Here is a 20,169-nt window from a genome sequence, read left to right on the forward strand (position 1 = left end):
CATGCCTTTTGCCAGGGATTTTACTAGGGGCAATGCCTTTTGACTGAGCTTTTACAGAGCTTTAGTTTTTGCTGAACACTTGGGCTATGTTTTTAGCATGAAGGATGGGAAGAAGAATGCTACAAAAGGTTGGTTAGAAAGAGGATACAGGAGAGGTGAGGAGGAGAAGGAATCTACAAGAGGGGTGTGGGAAAGCAGGATACAAAGGGATATTGGAGAAGGAAGGTGGTGGGGAGGAGAGGGAACTGTGTGTTAAGGCAAAAGGGAGGCTGCACGTGAAAAATCTGCAAAGGCGGAAGATTGAGACAGCAAAGGTGAGGGAACAGATTCAAACTGTCAATAAAGGAATATCCAACTAACTAGAGGCCAGGAACAATTGAAATCACTGAGGTAATTAATTCATTGCAAATAATTGTAGAATCACTTGTTTAATATTACATAATTTCAGGAGCTACAGTATGGGGAAAATGTAGTGAATACTATTGTAATGAATACTGTCAACCATTAAATATAGTCTGAGATTGCAATATGAGATGCAGTAAAAAGGATAGTAACTGCCTAGGTAAAATGTTCCAGCATTCTGTATGGATGACTGAAACACTGTAGCAGTGACCTGCCAGTCTATGGAAGGCTTGTAGTGATGATATTTTGTGTAGAGAAGCTTGTTGTAGTTTTTTTAAAAAACCTGTGCTAATATTCGCCTGTTGTTCTATGCCAATTTAAATACTTTGGTGTTGAGGAAATTTATGCCTTCCCTGTGTAATGTTGTATTAAGTTTGATGGAGGTTTGATTACAATTAAGGATATTAATGAATTCTTCCAATTCTGCTACTGTGCAACTCACACAAATACTGAAGGTATTGTTTGTTACAACTTCAAGATGACTACATCACTTAATCCAGGGCTACGTGCACATGAGAAAGGAATATGGAAAACCAAACAGCCTTCAAGAAATTTCAATAAGAGGCATCAAAACAGTTGTTGCAAGTGTGGTGGGGTGTGTTGGAGGCGGGAGAAGGGGTCGTCAGAGGGTGGGCGGGAGTCTTGGTTAAAGAAATAGGCGCGGAGGCGAAGGCGGCGGAAGAATTGTTCAATTCCTGAAGAAGGGCTAATGCCCGAAACGTCGATTCTCCTGTTCCCTAGATGCTGCCTGACCTGCTGCGCTTCTCCAGCAACACATTTCCATATCAAAACAATTGTGCCCTGTGATAAAGTATTTCTGAATTATTATGATTTTCAAGTCAGCAATATAGACAATTACAGACCATAAGCAGAAATGACTAAATACTCTGGTTATTTGAGGGATATATATTAGCCAGGATACTGCTTTTCTTTGAAGTTTGCTATGGAATCTTTTATCTCTTGTTAAGAAGACAGACAGTTTTATATCTGGGTCTCTAAACTGACTCCTCTATCAGATAGGTATTCTCTCAATACTGCACTAAAGTGTCACCCCATGTCTCCAGATTTTCTGAGTCAGGACAATGCCATCACTGTACCAAAATGACTCTGACATTTCATTGTCACCATTCCTATATAGGCAGGTAGAAATGCAGGCGAAAAAATGAGAACTGCAGATACTGAAGATCAGAGTCAAGGTTAGAGTGGTGCTGGAAAAGCAGCTTCCGAGGAGCAGGAAAATCAACGTTTCGACCAAAAACCCTTCATCAGGATTCCTTGGATGCTGCCTGACCTGCTGTGCTTTTCCAGCATCACTCTAATCTTGACTCTGAGGTAGAAATGCAGGGCAAGTGAATGGTTCATTAATGTCTAATGCATGAATCACTTCTTTACACCTATTGTCCTTTTTATTTATGATTGCAGCTTCTCACATTTTGCAATTGGCCAGAAAGTCTCTTTAAAAAGATGTCTTTTACCACATGCACAGACATTCATTTCCTAGTCAATCCCAACAGTACTAGGTAAAGATTACACTACGTTTTTATTGGTAGAGGGATTGAGTTTCGGAACTATGAAGTCAAGCTGCAGCTGTACAAAACCCTGTGTGGCCGCACTTGGGAATATTGCATATAGTTCTGGTCATTGCATTGTAGGAAGGATGTGGAAGCTTTGGAAAGGGTTTGGAGGAGATTTACTAGGAATTCGCCTGGTATGGAGGGAAGGTCTTACAAGGAACGACTGAGGGTCCTGAGACTGTTTTCGTTAGAGAGAAGGTTGAGAGGTAACTTAATTGAGATATATAAGATAATCAGAGGGTTAGAGAAGTTGTACAGTGACAGCCTTTTTCCTCGGATGGTGATGGCTAGCATGAGGGGACATAGCTTTAAATTGAGTGGTGATAGATATAGGACAGATGTCAGAGGTAGTTTCTTTACTCAGAGAGTAGTAGGGGTGTGGAATGCACTGCCTGCAACAGTAGTAGACTCGCCAACTTTAAGGGCATTTAAGTGGTCATTGGATAGGCATATGGACGAGAACGGAATAGTGTAGGTTAGGCTTCAGATTGTGGAACCATCGAGGGCCAAGGGTCTGTATTACGCTGTAACGTTCTATTTTCTATAAGTCATCTTCCAGAGTATGAGCCACTCCTATGGTGAAAGAAGTGAGTTTTAATGCCATGATAAACACCACATTTATAGTCCAAGTGGATCCATAAACTTGTTAATAAATGTAAGATGTCATTGTTGTTGGAAAAGCCTTTTTTCTGGAGATAATACTTGTGAGATTATCTATGACATAACTTAAATATTGTAAAAGGCTTTATTGTGACGCATCTTTTATTCTGCCAAATCACTGGCAGCTCTCATCCAGAATCCTTTGACTTACTAAAGCAAGCACTGTGTAACAGACTTAAAGGAAAATGTGTTTGCGAAACTATCTTTGGTTTATAATAGATGTAAAAATGTAATTATAAATTAATGTCAGTTTATTCAAGAAAACTGTGATCAGTGGAGTCCCACAAGGATCGGTGCTGGGTCCTCTACTTTTTGTCATTTACATAAATGATTTGGATGCGAGCATAAGAGGTACAGTCAGTAAGTTTGCAGATGACACCAAAATTGGAGGTGTAGTGGACAGCGAAGAGGGTTACCTCAGATTACAACAGGATCTTGACCAGATGGGTCAATGGACTGAAAAGTGGCAGATGGAGTTTAATTCAGATAAATGTGAGGTGCTGCATTTTGGGAAAGCAAATCTTCGCAGGACTTATACACTTAATGGTAAGGTCCTAGCGAATATTGCTGAACAAAGAGACCATGGAGTGCAGGATCATAGCTCCTTGAAAATGGAGTCACAGGTAGATAGCATAGTGAAGAAGGTGTTTGGTATGCTTTCCTTTATTGGTCAGAGTATTGAGTACAGTTGTTGGGAGGTCATGTTGCGGCTGTACAGGACATTGGTTACGCCACTGTTGGAATATTGCGTGCAATTCTGGACTCCTTCCTATCAGAAATATGTTGTGAAACTTGAAAGGTTTCAGAAAAGATTTACAAGGATGTTGCCAGGGTTGGAGGATTTGAGCTATAGGGAGAGGCTGAACAGGCTGGAGCATCGGAGGCTGAGGGGTGACCTTATAGAGGTTTACAAAATTATGAGGGGCATGGATAGGGTAAATAGGCAAAGTCTTTTCCCTGGGGTGGGGGAGTCCAGAACTAGAGGGCATAGGTTTAGGGTGAGAGGGGAAAGATATAAAAAGATCTAAGGGGCAACTTTTTCACGCAGAGAGTGGTACGGGTATGGAATGAGCTGCCAGAGGAAATTGTGGAGGCTGGTACAATTGTAACATTTAAGAGGCATTTGAATGGGTATATGAATAGAAGGGGTTTGGAGGGATATGGGCCGGGTGCTGGCAGGTGGGATTAGATTGGGTTGTGATATCTGGTCGGCATGGACGGGTTGGACCGAAGGGTCTGTTTCCATGCTGTACATCTCTATGACTCTATAAAATTCTTTACATTTACATACCAAGGAAAATATACCTCAAAGTCCTCATCAATATCATCTCCTTGAAGAACAGCTCAGGCTTTGATAACAGCATCTGCGCTGGACTTTGAAATTTACACTGCCTTCTTCAACAATTTAAACTTATTGTCTCAATCTCTTAAACCTAGGATCTAGCAGGTATTTTAAAACGATTTTTCTTCCATCATATTCACATGTTATGGGTCAGGCAAAATACTGTCTCTGTTATGGTAGAATCATATGGTAACAGAAGAGGCCCTTTGGCCCACCGAGTCTATACTACTGAAAGCAACATTTCTACCTACACTAGTCCCAATTTCCTGCACCAGGTCCATAGCCTTGAATGCTGCTGGAGTTTGGTTTCAGCACAAGGTTTGGTGTTGGATTGAAGAAGTGCAACTGAGCATTCACTGAAACCTACACTGTGGATGGAATCTCTCCTGCTCCCGAATAACACAGGCAAGAAATGTGCATGAGAATTGGAGTGAGGACTTCCTAAATTTTTGGAGTAATAAGTTGCATTTTCCAACTAAGTTATAGTTCAAGATGAGGTTCACGCTAGTAACATGGATTATCGCTCTTATCACCCTCATTATTACTTGATCTTACCTCATTAATAGGCACTCTCCTATTAAACCACTCTATGGATTGAAACTGGGTGCCAAGAATTCCCAGCTTGAAAGTCAGAGTAGATGCCTGGTGACTCAAGCTCACCATTTGCTCCTCCGGACCAACACATTGGACACCTGCCACTAACATCTCAGGGCACATTCCACAGCCAGCGGCTGCATGTGCACTCCTGTGTCTGCAGACACCATAATCCAACACATCAGCTTCTCCGCACCATCATCTAATTCATTTCTGCACTTAAATGCTGTGCTTTGGAGCACACTGACAATTATCATTGGGATGCTCCAGCAAGGGCACTTCACGTACAGAGCAGTTACATGCAAGGAAAGGTACCCAGCCCACGGTTCGGGCCAAGTTGCATCTGAGGGTTAGGAATGCTTTCTTGCCTTCTTAGTTCTCAGTCACTTAGCACCTACCTGGTCCCCTCGGTCAGAGCTCACAATACACTTGTCTTAACTCACTTTATAGCACAGATACAAAGCCGGGAAGCTTGACACAGTTGTCAGCAGTCATATGTCAAGGAGGTTGACATATTGCTGTAAGGTCTCTTGCGATGTCAATCTCACACCTGCACCATGTACCAGCAGCCTGTGAGACAAACACATTGCAAGTGCTTCAAGCAAAAAACTGTGCCTCAAAGTTTAAGGAAAGAAGTCTTCAGTCAAGTCAATGGAGACACCTTCAGTCTGAGAGACCAGCACAGTAAGTCAAGGGCAGCCTCCAATATCAGTTCAGGGGCTCAGGCACGGTCATTTGGTTGCTTGGGATGGTCAAGGTCAGGATCCTGGCCTCATAGTGGTAGGGGAGCTAAATGTCAGGTATCCCACCATTCATCTTGGCTCTTCCTGCCCTATTGTGGGGTAGCTTCTTCGGAAATGAGAGAAATGGACAGAGTGGGTGAGATAAAAGTGGGTGGTGCAGCAGTTAGCTTTAGTGTAGTTGGTGAGGTGCCCACACTGAGTGTGTAGGCAGCACAGCAGCCATGCAAGGTTAGTGATGTGGGGGAGTTGGCAGGGGTAAGGAGAGCAAGGGAATGTTGTATGCAATAGTGAAAGTGGAAGAGTGTGACCTTTGGGAGGTGTGTGGAGTAGCAGAGATAGAGTGAGTGTGAGGTAGCAGAAAGAAAATGATGCCAATTACATTGGTAGGGCAGGGAAAGTCACTGATTTTCTTTCTATAATTCTGGGCACTGCTCCAGATGGCTGATATCCTTATTGGGGACTTTCCTATTGGTCTTGTGGATGTCAGTCTCTGCACCACACCTTCCGCCAGGACCTCCAAGTTCCAGTCTGTAAATCAAGGTGTCAATTTCCCTTTATCTGCCATGCCCAGGACAAATATCACAAACCATGAAGGGCAGGTGTGGATTGACCTTGTTTGACCAGGTGCAAAAGGGCTGTTAAATATGGCGCTGGCACCGGGGATTCCAGTAGGGATGAGTACTTCTGGATGTTCTATTCCTGATGAAGGGCTTTTGCCCGAAACGTCGATTTTCCTGGTCCTCGGATGCTGCCTGACCTGCTATGCTTTTCCAGCACCACTCTAATCTAGACTCTGGTTTCCAGCATCTGCAGTCCTTGTTTTTACCTATGAGTACTCCTGGGCATGGTGAGTGGGAGAATCAGCTATCTCCAGACAAGAGAGGCACCATAGACATGACATGTCATCAATGAGGTAAGTTTGAGACGATAGCGTAAGAAAACCCATTAGGCCTCGCAGACCTTCCATGAAACTTGACAATGTCACTTTGCCAAAATATGGTATGACTCAGCCCATTATCTTACATCTCAAAACAACTAACCTCTCAAGATGGTTAAACTTGAAGTGTTATTCCCTTGCAAAAGTGAAAAGCCATGAATACCAGTGGACATTAAATTCAATTCAATCTTCCACTTTTGCAAGCACTGACCAAGCAAACCACAGTCAAATGCAAGCTGGAGCAGTGGAAACAGATTTGTGTCTGTTCATACTTTAATATATAAAGCAGATTGTTATGTCTCAAGGCACTAGGGCTATTTTTTAGGTCCATAGGAAGTTGATAAAACCCTTAAGGCTTTCCTCTTATGAGATTCCTAGCATATGTTGTAGGTTTAAATGCTTCCAGCTACTTGTATTACAACAGTGACTAAGTCTCATTTACTGTGAGGCACTTTTGGGACATCCCAAAGTATTAAAACCATCTATATCAATGCAGGCTTTTCTTGTTTTCTTTTGTCTACTCCGGCATGTAACAAAGATTAGGACACATCATGCATTTTGACTGGATTACTGGAGTTCATTTGTTTAATGCAACTTTCAACTTCTGTAATTAATACGTAGATGAATATATTAGATAGTGTGAAATTAATGCATTCAGAAAAGCAAGATACTGAGCTTAATCAAAATCTTTGTTCATCAATCAACTGTGGCCAAGTTCAGGGCAGGAAAAGGCTTTGGTGCCTGAGGTAATGCCTTAAAAAAATTCTAACAAGGGAATCCATCTCTGATTGCTTTTTAGCAAGCTGAATGTTTGTGTGGATGATGGAATAAGGTAAGGCTGGAATTGGTTGTGGTGCTACCTTTGTAAAATAGACCAAAAGCTCACACATTAAGAATTGCCCTTTGGGTAACACGGCGGATGCTTATCACCTCAACATGAATCAACACTTTCTAAAAAAGGAGTAAAGGAAAGGCAATTTAGCATGCGAACATTGTGCCTGACTTACTGCAAGTTAAAGTATATGATGTCATGGTCTCAGTTAAAAGTCAATGTAAGTGTTTTCAAAGGAACCAAAGTGTGCAGCCCCTTGAGCCTGCTCCTCCACTCAATTAGATCATGCTTGACCCATACCTAAACTCCATTTAGCCATCTTAGTTCCAGATCCCATGATAGTCTTACTGAAAGCTGTAACATTCCCAATTCATCTGGGCCTCTGCTGATCCAGTAACCTCAAGATAGCTGCTGTCATTGGAGCATACCTTGGGAATTAGGATGAAGATAAAGTTCAGTAGCACATTTTTGTATAACAGCCCATAACTATCTCCAGGCTTGGGTTTTGGAAATACTTACTGTCTGCAATGCCCATACAATTCTACAAAGGGTTAGAGGCAGCTACTGTGCCAGATCAACTAACGATGATGTACATTCAAGAAAGACACATCGCTAGGGAAAGTTCCCAATCCAAGTCAGGCCAGACTACAGCATTTACCTTTCATGCCTCCCCAGATTTCTGACTCATTGTTTCTTCTCACAAGTTGTCATCTCAAATTGACAGCCGATGTTCATTTTTTGTTGTACAGAGTTTACTCTTAGAATCCTCCATCTCACCCAGTTACGTTCAATGCCTCCAGTAAAAGAAATCTTTACTAGTCAGTGACAGAGAATAAATACTATAAGTTTTTTTCAAATGTATTTATTAATATTTTGTTATTAAATCTCTGTCCGGCACTTTAATGCCTACATTGATATTGATTTCCTTTGTTGCTTGTTTGCTTGTGTAAGCATCTAACTCATTCTTCCTAAATCCCTCAAAATGTTGGATCTCATCAATTTTCCTGTCTTCCTATAACTGGGAGATTTTAATTTGAATCGCAGTCCTCGATTTACCAGCTCTGATTATTTTAATTCTTGATGGCTTCCACTCATTGACGTCTCTGAATTCAGAACAAATGTAAATAATGGCCCAGATCTTCGGTTCAACAGAAATGTTGCTTGTCCTGGCTACAACAGCGATAGGTCAGCACGCAAGACCAGCAAGTGCACAGCAAAGAGAAGCAGTGCAGAAAGTGCTTTTTTAATGATATTAGCTGCTGATCTCAGCTATGATTTTAAAGTCTCAAGTCTATCATAGAGTCATACATCACAGAACCAGGCCCTTTGGTCTAACTTGTCCATGCCAACCATATTTCCTGAACTGAATTAGCCCCATTTGGCTGCATTTGGCCCATATCCCTCTAGACCTTTCCGATTCATGGACCTGTCCAAACGTCTTTTAAATGTTTTAACTGTACCCAACTCTCCCATGTCCTCTGGCAACTTGTTTCATATACGCACCACCCTTGGTGTGAAAAAGTTGCCCCTTCAGTCCCTTCAAAATCTTTCCCCTCTCAACTTAAACCTATGCCCTCTGGGAAATTCCCTATTCACCTTATCTATGCCCCTCATGATTTTTTAAACTGATGCAAAGTCACCCTTCAGCCTCCAGGGGAAAAAGTCTCAGCCTATCCAGACTCTCCTTAGAATTCAAACCTTCCATTTGAGGTAGCATTCTTATAAATCTTTTTTGCACCCTTTCCAGTTTAAGAACATACAGCATAGTACAGTCCCTTCTGCCCTCGATGTTGTGCCAGCCTTTTATCCTACTCTAAGATCAGATTAACCTACATACCCTTCATTGTACTATCTTCCATGTACCTATCCAAGACTCACTTAAATGTCCCTAATGTATCTGATTTTATACGACTGCTGGCAATGTATTCCACACACGCACCACACTCTGTGTGAAGAACCCACCCCTGACATCTCCCCTAAACCTTCCTCCAATCACCTTAAAATTATGTCCCCTCATGATAAACATTTCCACCCTGGGAAAAGGTCTCTGACTATCCACTCCATCTATGCCTTGCAACATCTTGTACACCTCAATCAAGTCACCTCTCATCCTTCTTCACTCCTATGAGAAAAGCCCTAGCTCCCTCAACCTTTCTTCATAACACATGCCCTCCAGTCCAGGCAGCATCCTGGTAATTCTCCTCTGCACCCTCTCTAAAGCTTCCACATCTTTCCTGTAATGAGGTGACCAGGACTGAACACAATATTCCAAGTGTGGTCTAACCAGGGCTCTATAGAGCTGCAACATAACCTCATGGCTCTTAAACTCAATTCCCCTGCTAATAAAAGCCAACACACCGTACACCTTTTTAACAACCCTAACAACTTGGGTGGGAACTTTGAAGGATCTATGGGCGTGAACCGCAAGATCCCTCTGTTCCTCCACACTGCCAATAATCCTGCCTTTAACCCTGTAATCTGCATTCAAATTCAACCTTCACACTTTTCCAGGTTGAATTCCATCTGCCACTTATCAGCCCAGTTCTGCATCCTGTCAATGTCCCATTGGGTGGGAGAAGTTATAGAACATAGAGAACATAGAACAGTACAGCACAGAACAGGCCCTTCAGCCCACGATGTTGTGCCGACCACTGATCCTCATGTATGCACCCTCAAATTTCTGTGACCATATGTATGTCGAGGAGTCTCTTAAATGTCCCCAATGACCACGCCTCCACAACTGCTGCTGGCAACGCATTCCATGCTCTCACAACTCTCTGTGTAAAGAACCCGCCTCTGACATCCCCTCTATACTTTCCTCCAACCAGCTTAAAACTATGACCTCTCGTGTTAGTCATTTCTGCCCTGGGAAATAGTCTCTGGCTATCGACTCTATCTATGCCTCTCATTACCTTGTATACCTTATTGGAGGTATAAGGTTTGTGTGTGGGGCACCGTGAATTGAGCTATCCTGTTATTTACTGAATTATACCAGAGATCAAATGTATAGCCTACCTAGGGTAAGTAACCACTTAAACAGCATTATCTAGCTGAAGTCTTGAGTACTGAAAGAAACTTCCCCAGCATCCTGAGAAATGCAGCTCATCAGAGGTTTAAACTTCTCAGGCAACTTTGCATCACAACCTTAAAATCAGGTTTTACAGCTCTGGATTTTAAAGATTCAGGCCAATAACTTGAATCAGTAAATACAATGAAATAAGGGCTGCAATATCTGTACTCCTGTTGTAGCTAGGTGTCACTTAGAATCACAGAACAGTTTACAGCACAGAAAGAGGCCACTTGGACCATCACATTCATCTTAAATCTGCGACAGCAACTTGCTGAGTCCCATCCTTTCCCTGCAACATTACAATTCTTATCTTTTCAGGTAATTATCCAATTCCCTTTCCTAGGCTGAATTGGCCTCCAGCACATTTTCAGGCAGTGCATTCCAAACTCTACCCACCAGATGTGTAACAACAAAATCCTCATGTACCTTTGCTAGTTTTATGAAATTAAACGGCTCAGAATTCTCCTCAAATGAGCACATTTTCTCCCAACCCATTATGTCCAAAGACCTCAGGGTTTTGAACATCGCAAACAAATCTCCTCTTAAACATGCCTTCACTAATAAGAACAGTCCCTGTTTCTCAAATCTATCCATGTAAGTGAAATTCACTCCGTTCTGATATAACACGATAGCTCAGTTCTCGTGCAATCTTGCATTATAAAAAAATCACGCAATAGCTATGCCATTTAAGCTACAGGGGCCAGAATTGCATTATAGCTAATACAGATAAGGAAAGTTCACGTTCAACAAATAACGGTCTAAATTTTTCAATTGTGTTAAAGCCAATTTGCATTGAAGAAAAATGCATCATAGTAGAACCGACTGTACTTTACTGGTACCGTTATTGTGAATCTTTTCTGCAGCTGCTTTAGTCCCTTCACATTGTTCCTAATGTGTGGCTAAACTTATTTTAGAAGGGGCATCATAACTGTAAAACTCTAATTCTGCATGTTTTATTAACAACATTCTCAAAATGTTCTGCGATCTTCAACAACTAGTGCATATTTACATTCAGGTCCCCTATGTTCTTGCATCGCTGTTAACTGTTCCCCTATATTTATAATACATCTTCTCATTAGGAGTCACCATACCTCTGCTCATTCCATCAGTCTGTCCATGTCCTGTTAAAGTCTATTACTATCTACCTCACAGTTCAAAATAGGTAAACCTTGCAATCAAGGTAATGGCATTATGAAATTGAATCCAAGGTGGCTAAATAAGATTATGGGATTATGATATAGATGAGATTGAATGGTGGAATAGGCTTGAGGTTCTTGGACCAGAGAAGTTGATTAAAAGTCATTCTAATGTAAGCGAGCCAATAAATACTCAATTACTCTGACTGAAGGCTTTTATAAGGCTTTACAGAGAAGGTAGTGAGTTTAAAATCACACCATCAAACCAACAATTTCTGTGTTGATTCCCCTTGTAAATGTACGCCATTGAGAAACCAATTTGGTCAAAATTTCTCAAAATGCATGTTTAACTGTACATGTGCTGCACCTGAGGTTACAGTCAGTTTCATCCAGCAATAGTCATAGATTCCCTATGGTGTGTAAGCATTCACCCCATTGAGTCCACACCAACTCTCCGAAGAGCATCCCTCCCTGACCCCCCCAACCTACCTTATCCTTGTAACCTGCATTTCCCATGGCTAACCCAAATAGCCTGCATATCGCTGGCTACTATAGGGAAATTTAACATGGCCAGTCCACCTTAACCTGCACATCTTTGGACTGTGAGAGGAAATCGGAGCACCCGGAGGAGACCCAACCAAGGGGGGAGAATGTGTAAACATCACAGACAGTTGCCCAATGGTGGAATCTAATCCAGATCACTATGCTGCCCAGGTGAGCACTTATGATTCCAGTGGTTATTGTTCCAGTTCCAGTAATATGGTTATTACCTCATTGCTTTCTGGGGGATTTTACTGCGTGCAAATTGAGCGGAAATTGTATGTCCTCTCTCATGGTATTTTTGCAGGCAAGGACAGTATTCGATCAGGTTGGGGAGTGGATTGCATGCAAACATCCTACTGCTTTCCCATCTCTGAGAAAATTAAGTCCATGGTACAAAGACATGTGGTTGGAATTCTCACCTATGTGCCTATTGAGCTCCTGTTGTTGGCAAATAATGATTTCACTCTGTCATCACTGGTACTCACCTAATGTTGTCTGGGCCTTGGGCTACCAGAGAGCTAAACAAGAAAACCCGTGAAGACTTGATTTTGATTTTGCAGAGGGAGTTTAGGGATAATTCATTCAAAGGTACAGAGCACATGATCAAAGAACCCAGCATTGAGAAGTGGACAGCCAGCTGATCCTTTTTCCTGCAAAACTGCACGCTATTAAACTCTTCCCACCACACTTTATCTCCTCCTTAGGCCTTCAGCAGTGGCTATCGTTCCTGCTGCAACTACCACCTCCGTGGTGATACTGCTGAGCAAAAGAGTTACTGGCCCCTGATTTGATACCCACTCTGTGTTGGGATGTCTGCCTTGAGGTCCTAGATGCCAGGAAAAGCCACTTAATTGCCTGCCTGAAAGGCAATTAATACTAGTGGTCCTTTACAGAGGATGCAAACATGTAGTCTCTTCCAAAATCCTAAAGCCTCCATAAAGGTCCTCTCTCTTTGTTCTGTGTTGCCTTACATTACAATAGTGTCTACACTTCAAATCTACTTTATTGAATGTAAAGCAGTTTTGGCACCACGAATGCAAAGATTCTATAAGTATATGTTATTTTCATTGAAGTCATGAGAAAAATTCTGAGAATACAGGTGAAAGAATAAAGGCAGGCTAGAAGAGGGACTGTGAAAGCAAGACTTACACATGTGGTTAGAGGAAGTATGACAAACAATACAGACTACAATGAAGGCAGTATTACAAATATACAGATAAATAAGAAGTGAAAAAAGGGAGACAGAAAAGGCAAACACAGACAAAGTGAAAGCATAAGAAAAGTTTCAGGAAGACTTGATTCTATTTTTCTCCATAAAATCAAGTGCATGAGGTAAGAATATATTTTGGATTGGACAATGCACCATGTCTACATTATAAAGAATAATACCGTGGGGTATCTGCTAATATCTATATTTATTCACATTCTGTTTCCCTGCCACTCTTTCAGTATTAAGGATCAGACAAAGGTCAGACTTAACCACATTTGTCACAGGTGTTTCAGAAAGAAGGTTAGAGGGGAAAGCTGATTGCATTCACCCTTTCCCATGGGATGGCTTTACATCTCAGTGCTCCAGCTGAGAAGCAATTGCAGCTCTCTCTGAGACAAATTGAGTTTACTCAAACTTATGGAAAATCAGTTTCATATGTAAGACAAGTAAAGTATTTTTCAATACACATTTCAAAGCTCATTCAGCAGGCTACTGCAGCAGCTATCCAACCATTCTTTATAAGGGGTAGGTTTCACATCAGGGAATGAAGGTAATTACCAACAAATGGACATCTCACTAGGTTTGTAACTGAAGTTGAGACAATGGTAATATTAACTCTCCCATTTCTCTGTTAACCTGTGCAAAAACAAATCAGATCCTCATGCTAACCACCTCTATCACAATCTCAAAATCACAACGCTTACAACGGCCTCTCCTTACTCCTGTCCTTGAGCATGACCCACTCCCAACTTCATAATGGTACTAGGTCAGATGGGGACATCTAGTCAGTGCAGATGGGTTGCACCGAAGGATCTGTTTCTGTGCTTTGCGACTCAATGGGGTGGCACATTGGCTCAGTGGTTCGCACTGCTGCCTCACAGCACCAGGGACCCAGGTTTGATTCCACCTTTGGGTAACTGTGTGGAGTTTTCATGTTCTCTCTGTGTCTGCATGGGTTTCCTCTGAGTCCTCTGGTATCCTCCCACAGTCCAAAGATGTGCTCCTGGTATATAAGAAGAAAGTGAGGACTGCAGATGCTGGAGATCAGAGCTGAAAATGTGTTGCTGGAAAAGTGCAGCAGATCAAGCAGCATCCAAGGAGCAGGAGAATCGACGTTTTGGACATAGCCCTTCTTCAGGAATGAGGAAAGTGTGTCCAGCAGGCTAAGGGGAAATGAGGAAACTGGAGAAATCTGAGTTCATCCCTCGTAGTTGGAGGGTTCCTAGGCGGAAGATGAGGCTCATTCCTGAAGAAGGGCTCATGCCCAAAATGTCGATTCCCCTGCTCCTTGGATGCTCCCTGACCTGCTGCGCTTTTCCTGGTATATAAGGGCAAGGTTAATTAGCCATGGGAAATGCAGGGTTACAGAGGTACGGCAGGGGGTTAGGTGTGGATGGGAAGCTGTTCAGAGGGTCAGTGTGGATTTGATGGGCCAAGTGGCCTGCTTCCACACTGTAGGGATTCTATGACTCTATGTGCCCTTTCCCTTATCCTGATTATTGGGACCACATATAACGCCAGGTGGGAAACAGAAAGGAAATGTTACTGAGGTTCTGCTCTCAAGATCAGGAGTACCTCCATTTTCCTGGGATCTTTGACCCATTGTATGTTTCTTGCCTTCCAGTTAAAATTGGAAACTTTATTTCCACAATTTGGCATTTAACCCCTTCCAAGGTAGGCTATATCTTCCAGTTCTGTGTTCTGAACAATAACTACATACACTTACATACTACATTTTTAGCAACTCTAGAATCTTTAGAAGCAATGTTTTCTCCTCTTAACCACCTTTCAGTGAAAACTTTCTCGATTTGCGCAAGCATTCCTCATAAGCCAACTCTTCACACCTTCAAATCATTTTGCTTACATAGAACATTGAGCTGGGCTTCCCCAGCCCTGTCTTGCTGAACTGGTTGGGGGTTGTGAAAATAAGGGGAGCCACATCAAGACAGCATCTCACTGCATAGGAACATCCCCAGGAAAGAGCTGAGAGGGCTGGCAGCCAGCTATACAAATGCAGTTAGCCCTTTAAGATGGTCGATCAGGGCACTTTTCCATAAGAAAAGGAGCACCTTACTGTGTGCAAAGGTCACCAGTGTATTGGAGGCAGCCAGCTGTAGCATTGCAGTGGAAGTAGTCAAAAGGTTTTAGGTGCTTGCAGTTTCAGCTATTGATACTGTAAAGGCTCTGGATGGGTGACACTTCTCTTTGCTGTGGTGAAAAGTAGCTTATTTTTGCAAGAAATTAAATGAATGACTACTTTCGAAGCTTGTTTTATTTAGGCTCGGAGGTATCATAGCCTGGAACTGAGGCATTACGAGGACCCCTTTTTCTTACATTTCAAAAGATTCATTCCCACAGACTATGGTTTGGAGATGCCATAAATGATGACTCTTTTAAAAAAAAATTTTTTTTTAATTGACCCGACCCCATAAAAATATAGGAGGACAAGGATGTGCCTATCTCTTTAGTAGAGCCAGTCAAGGCAGAAGTTCTGAGTGTGGCCTCATGTCACGTACTGGCATGCAGCCTTAAAGGGCATCCCAAAAGTCCGAAGTCCTGGGAATATGGTCAGCTTCCTGTGACTGCGGCCTGCCTGTCAATTTTACAGGGTTCATTAATCATTTTGGCTCCTACAAATTCAGGCCCATAATTGAATATTTTGACTGGCCCATGATCCTGCAGCACAGCAAAACATTCTCTTACCATTAAAACCAGCTGGGTCGTGGACACAAATCCATGTGGGATTTTCAGTAATTTTCAGCCTTCTGAAAATTGAAGTAAATTACATCCATTGGTTAGCTTGCTTCCATTAATATCTTCTTAGATTATTCCAATAAATTAGTCAATCATAAACTATTATTTTAAAACATGTGCAGACTATCCTTTATATCATGTGTTCTTTACATTAGCATTGATTACATGCCCATAATGACTTGCTTCCCACTACAGATAGCATTGAGCTACTGTTAATGTAAGTCTTGGAACTATTATGGGTTATTTTCTCCCACAGTTCATTAAGAATTCTGAGGTTTATTCCAGTTAACCTCAGTACCTTTTTCACCTTTCCAAGACAAACAAGTTGTACTGACATCAATTTCAAAGTTCCATTCCAAATCTTACATGATTGAATTTGGAATATAACCAGAGTCTTTGTGGAAGCTGAAATTAAAGGATGTATTTAACAGTGCAAAAGATCAGTTCTCTTCATTTGGCATCAACTATAAACATAGCTCAAGGTTTTAGACCTTTCTGTTTTCTGCAATTGATCCATCTCAACAGACATTTGAAAATCGTGCAGGTCCACAATGTTTTGTATCTTTGCATTTTTCTGCCCAATTTGTCCCAAACTTGTCTGAAGTGATCATGTAAGCATTTGGCTACAAAATCATTTTTGTCTTTGTCAACGGAATCAGAGAAGGAGGCTGTTCAGCCCATTGCGCTATATTGTCTCATTGAACAGGCCATCATATTGGGCCCACTTCCCTATTCTATTTCACATAGCCCTGCAAATGTTTTGTTTCTAAATACATATACCACACAATTCTCTTTTGAAAGTTATTATTGATTCTGCTGCCACTGCCCTTTCAAGCAGCTCATTTCAGACCATAACAGCTCACTATGTTAAAAAAAAATCTCCTCATCTCCCCTCTGGCTCTTTTGCCAGATTGTTTCACAGTTTCATTGATGGGACTGTCAACCAAAAAACGCTATTCAGCGTTTTACACACAAACTGCATTTGCCATCTCCAGTTGCAGTATAAATTGACTATAGCGCTGAAGCCAGCAGTAGGAAAGGGACAGGGACCAACTGGGAAATCTTGGGAAAAAAAAGGTAGCTTCCCACAACATAGTTCGAGAAAATCCCAGGTTTTGAAAGTTACTGTGCCACAAAAATAGATATTCCTAAAAACAGCAATATCATTAACTTAACAGGTTTATATTATTCAGGAATTATAGGTTCAATACTAAAATGATGCACTTAAAAGAACACAACTTTTCTTTTGAATGTCTACATTTTTGTGAATTATATTTTTAAACCAAATTGAACAAAAATGTCAGATATCTGTACAGTACAATGAAGACTCAAAAGACGTAACAAAGCATACACTACTAGCTATGCTTTTATTTCACCAGTAGATCTCCAGTATCATTACTCATGGTGAGTCAGAGACTACATGTTTCATTCCAAGTAACATACATTATACCTTGAAGCTCATTGATTATTGTGACCAAATATATAAAATTGTATTTTTATTACAAAATGGGAGTGTGTAATCTTTCGCTTGACTTTCACAATACTGTGTAGTTGTGTACATAGGATTATATAGCATAGAGCTTAATAGAGAATTATGTAGTATATATATTTTAGACGTTGGTTTAAAATTGTACAATGAATATAAAATGGTAAAGAAATTATGCAGAGAAATTCAAATGAAATTAATTGAAAAATTAGAAATTTTATTTGGCAGGATTTTTATACATTTCACTCAAGGGTTTTTAAAATGTTGTACAGGGCTATTAATCAAAGAAACAAAAGCTAGAATATATTAGCACGTAATGTATGAAATTGAATATTATATGTGTGCAAATACTGATTTTCCAAGTTCATGCTGTCACTAACTATCGTGTGTGTGATGCACCCCGAATCCCGAGATGCACAGTTGAGGGATAGAGTGGGGTCATGGAAATAGTTTCTCACTAGAACCAAAATAATTTTCAAACTTATTCCCACAGTGTATTTGTAATTTGCACAGATTATTTTCAATAGATCTTGCATGTAGCATTTTGTTTACATAATTTATGCTATAGAGCTTCCAAGGCTCAACATTTCCAAACTCAGTTTAAGGTTCAAGTTTCAATTCAAATCGTTACTATAATCACAAATGCAAGATCTTCCAAAATCCAGCAACTTTTCTATGGGACTAAAACAAAATCCCCTTGTTCTAATTAAGAATGGTAGTCTGCTATGATGCTATCTGTCATCAGTGGCTGACCTTCGATTTGAGAATGATGTCTACTGAGGCTTGCACTTGGACTCAGTAACTCAACAGGTTGTCATGTGCCTGAACAAGCTGATTTTCAACCAACAGGTCACATGGGGCAGGGTGTCTCATGAGGTAGCAGCACCCAGAGTGCAGGATTTATGTCCTTTTCTTCCTTGCTGTCACTCGGCCATATTTTTAAGCTGCTTGGACTCAAAGAGCAAAACAGGTTGATGGAAACATTGCAACCATTTTGAATGAGCCATTTTTGAATTAATGCCAATGCTGCCAAACTTCATTGAAAACTTCCAATTGTTTTTTGCAGTATTTCCTTTGTCCCCAAATTATGCTGGATCTTGGAATATTTTATATTTGTGATTATAGTAACGATTTGAATGGAAACTTGAACCTTAAAATGAGTTCGGACATTTTGAGCCTTGGAAACCCTATAGCATAAATTGTGTAAACAAAATGCTACATACAAGAAAATAATCTGTGCAAATGACAAATACACTGTGGGAATAAGTTTGAAAATTATTTTGGTTCTAGTAAGAAACTATTTCCATGACCCCACTCTATCCCCCAGCTGTGCATTTAGGGACTCAGGGTGCATCACACACACAATAGTTAGTGACAGCATGAACTTGGCAAATCAGTATTTGTGCACATATAATATTCAATTTCATACATTATGTGCTAATATATTCTAGCTTTTGTTTCTTTGATTAATAGCCCTGTACAACATTTTAAAAACCCTTGAGTGAAATGTATAAAAATCCTGCTCAATAAAATTTCTAATTTTTCAATTAATTTCATTTGAATTTCTCTGCATAAAATCTTTACCATTTTATATTCACTGTACATTTTTAAACCAACGTCTAAAATATACTGATGCAACATTAAGTTCTATGCTATATTACCCTATGTACAAATCGACACAGTATTATGAAAGTCAAGCCAAAGATTACACACTCCCATTTTGTAATAAAAATACAATTTTATATATTTGGTCACAATAATCAATGAGCTTCAAGGTATTCAAAGTTTGTGAGAAGATTTGTAGCTCGGGTGCTCGTTGCTGTGGTTCTGTTCGCCGAGCTGGGAATTTGTGTTGCAGATGTTTCATCCCCTGTCTAGGTGACATCCTCAGTGCTTGGGAGCCTCCTGTGAAGCGCTTCTGTGATGTTTCCTCTGGCATTTATAGTGGTTTGAATCTGCCGCTTCCGGTTGTCAGTTCCAGCTGTCCGTTGCAGTGGTCGGTATATTGGGTCCAGGTCGATGTGCTTATTGATTGAATCTGTGGATGAGTGCCATGCCTCTAGGAATTCCTAGAGGCATGGCACTCATCCTTAGATTCAATCAATAAGCACATCGACCTGGACCCAATATACCGACCACTGCAGCGGACAGCTGGAACTGACAACCGGAAGCGGCAGATTCAAACCACTATAAATGCCGGAGGAAAGATCACAGAAGCGCTTCACAGGAGGCTCCCAAGCACTGAGGATGTTACCCAGACAGGGGACGAAATGTTCTGCGTGTAGGGTCATGATGAAAGAAAATATTTAGTCCAGAAGTAGCTGGCTATGATTCATTGTCCTCAGACTGTTTTCTGGGGTTGGCTTAAAAAAGGCATCTAGTTTTTGCTGTTTTGCCGTCTTTCTTCTTTCATGAAGAAGCTGTTCATAGGGTACCAGATACGACTTTTTGTCACAAACTGCTATCCTGCTGCATTCTGCATTGTAGTCATTGTCTTCTAATAGGCTGCAATAGAAGACAAGAGAGAAATGGAAAGTTCTCATGATGCTGCATCCCCGATGTCTTCGTCTCCATCTCGAGCTTCAATTTCTCAGGCAGCAACAAGTTGTTGTTCGATCAGTCTCCACTTCTTCAAATCTAACTTGCTTTGCAAGAGCGTCACAATGTCCACTGATTGCTGGAAGCTCTCTGATGGTTCACTCCTTTAAAATCATGAAGAAAATCTGGGAGAAGCTTCCGCCAAAATGCATGCAAGCAGTCTGTACTGACATCAGCCTAGGCCTCCACAATGATGTCAATAGCATTCTTATTGTTAAAGCTCTTCCAACATTGAAGAACACTGTCCTCATTATCCCCCTCAGTAGCTGGAATTGGCTTCTTGAATGT

General features: G+C 41.1%; 1 protein-coding gene across 2 annotated transcripts in view; it reads right to left on the reverse strand.

The window, feature by feature from the left end:
• xylb (xylulokinase homolog (H. influenzae)) overlaps positions 1 to 20,169 on the reverse strand; it is a 296,035-nt gene that overhangs the window by 73,091 nt on the left and 202,775 nt on the right. The gene's annotated exons all lie outside the window — the stretch shown is intronic.

The sequence above is a fragment of the Chiloscyllium plagiosum genome, unplaced genomic scaffold (assembly GCF_037043375.1).
Source record: "Chiloscyllium plagiosum isolate Xiang-an unplaced genomic scaffold, Cpla_swu_hap1 HiC_scaffold_5, whole genome shotgun sequence".
Classification (NCBI taxonomy): Eukaryota; Metazoa; Chordata; class Chondrichthyes; order Orectolobiformes; family Hemiscylliidae; genus Chiloscyllium; species Chiloscyllium plagiosum.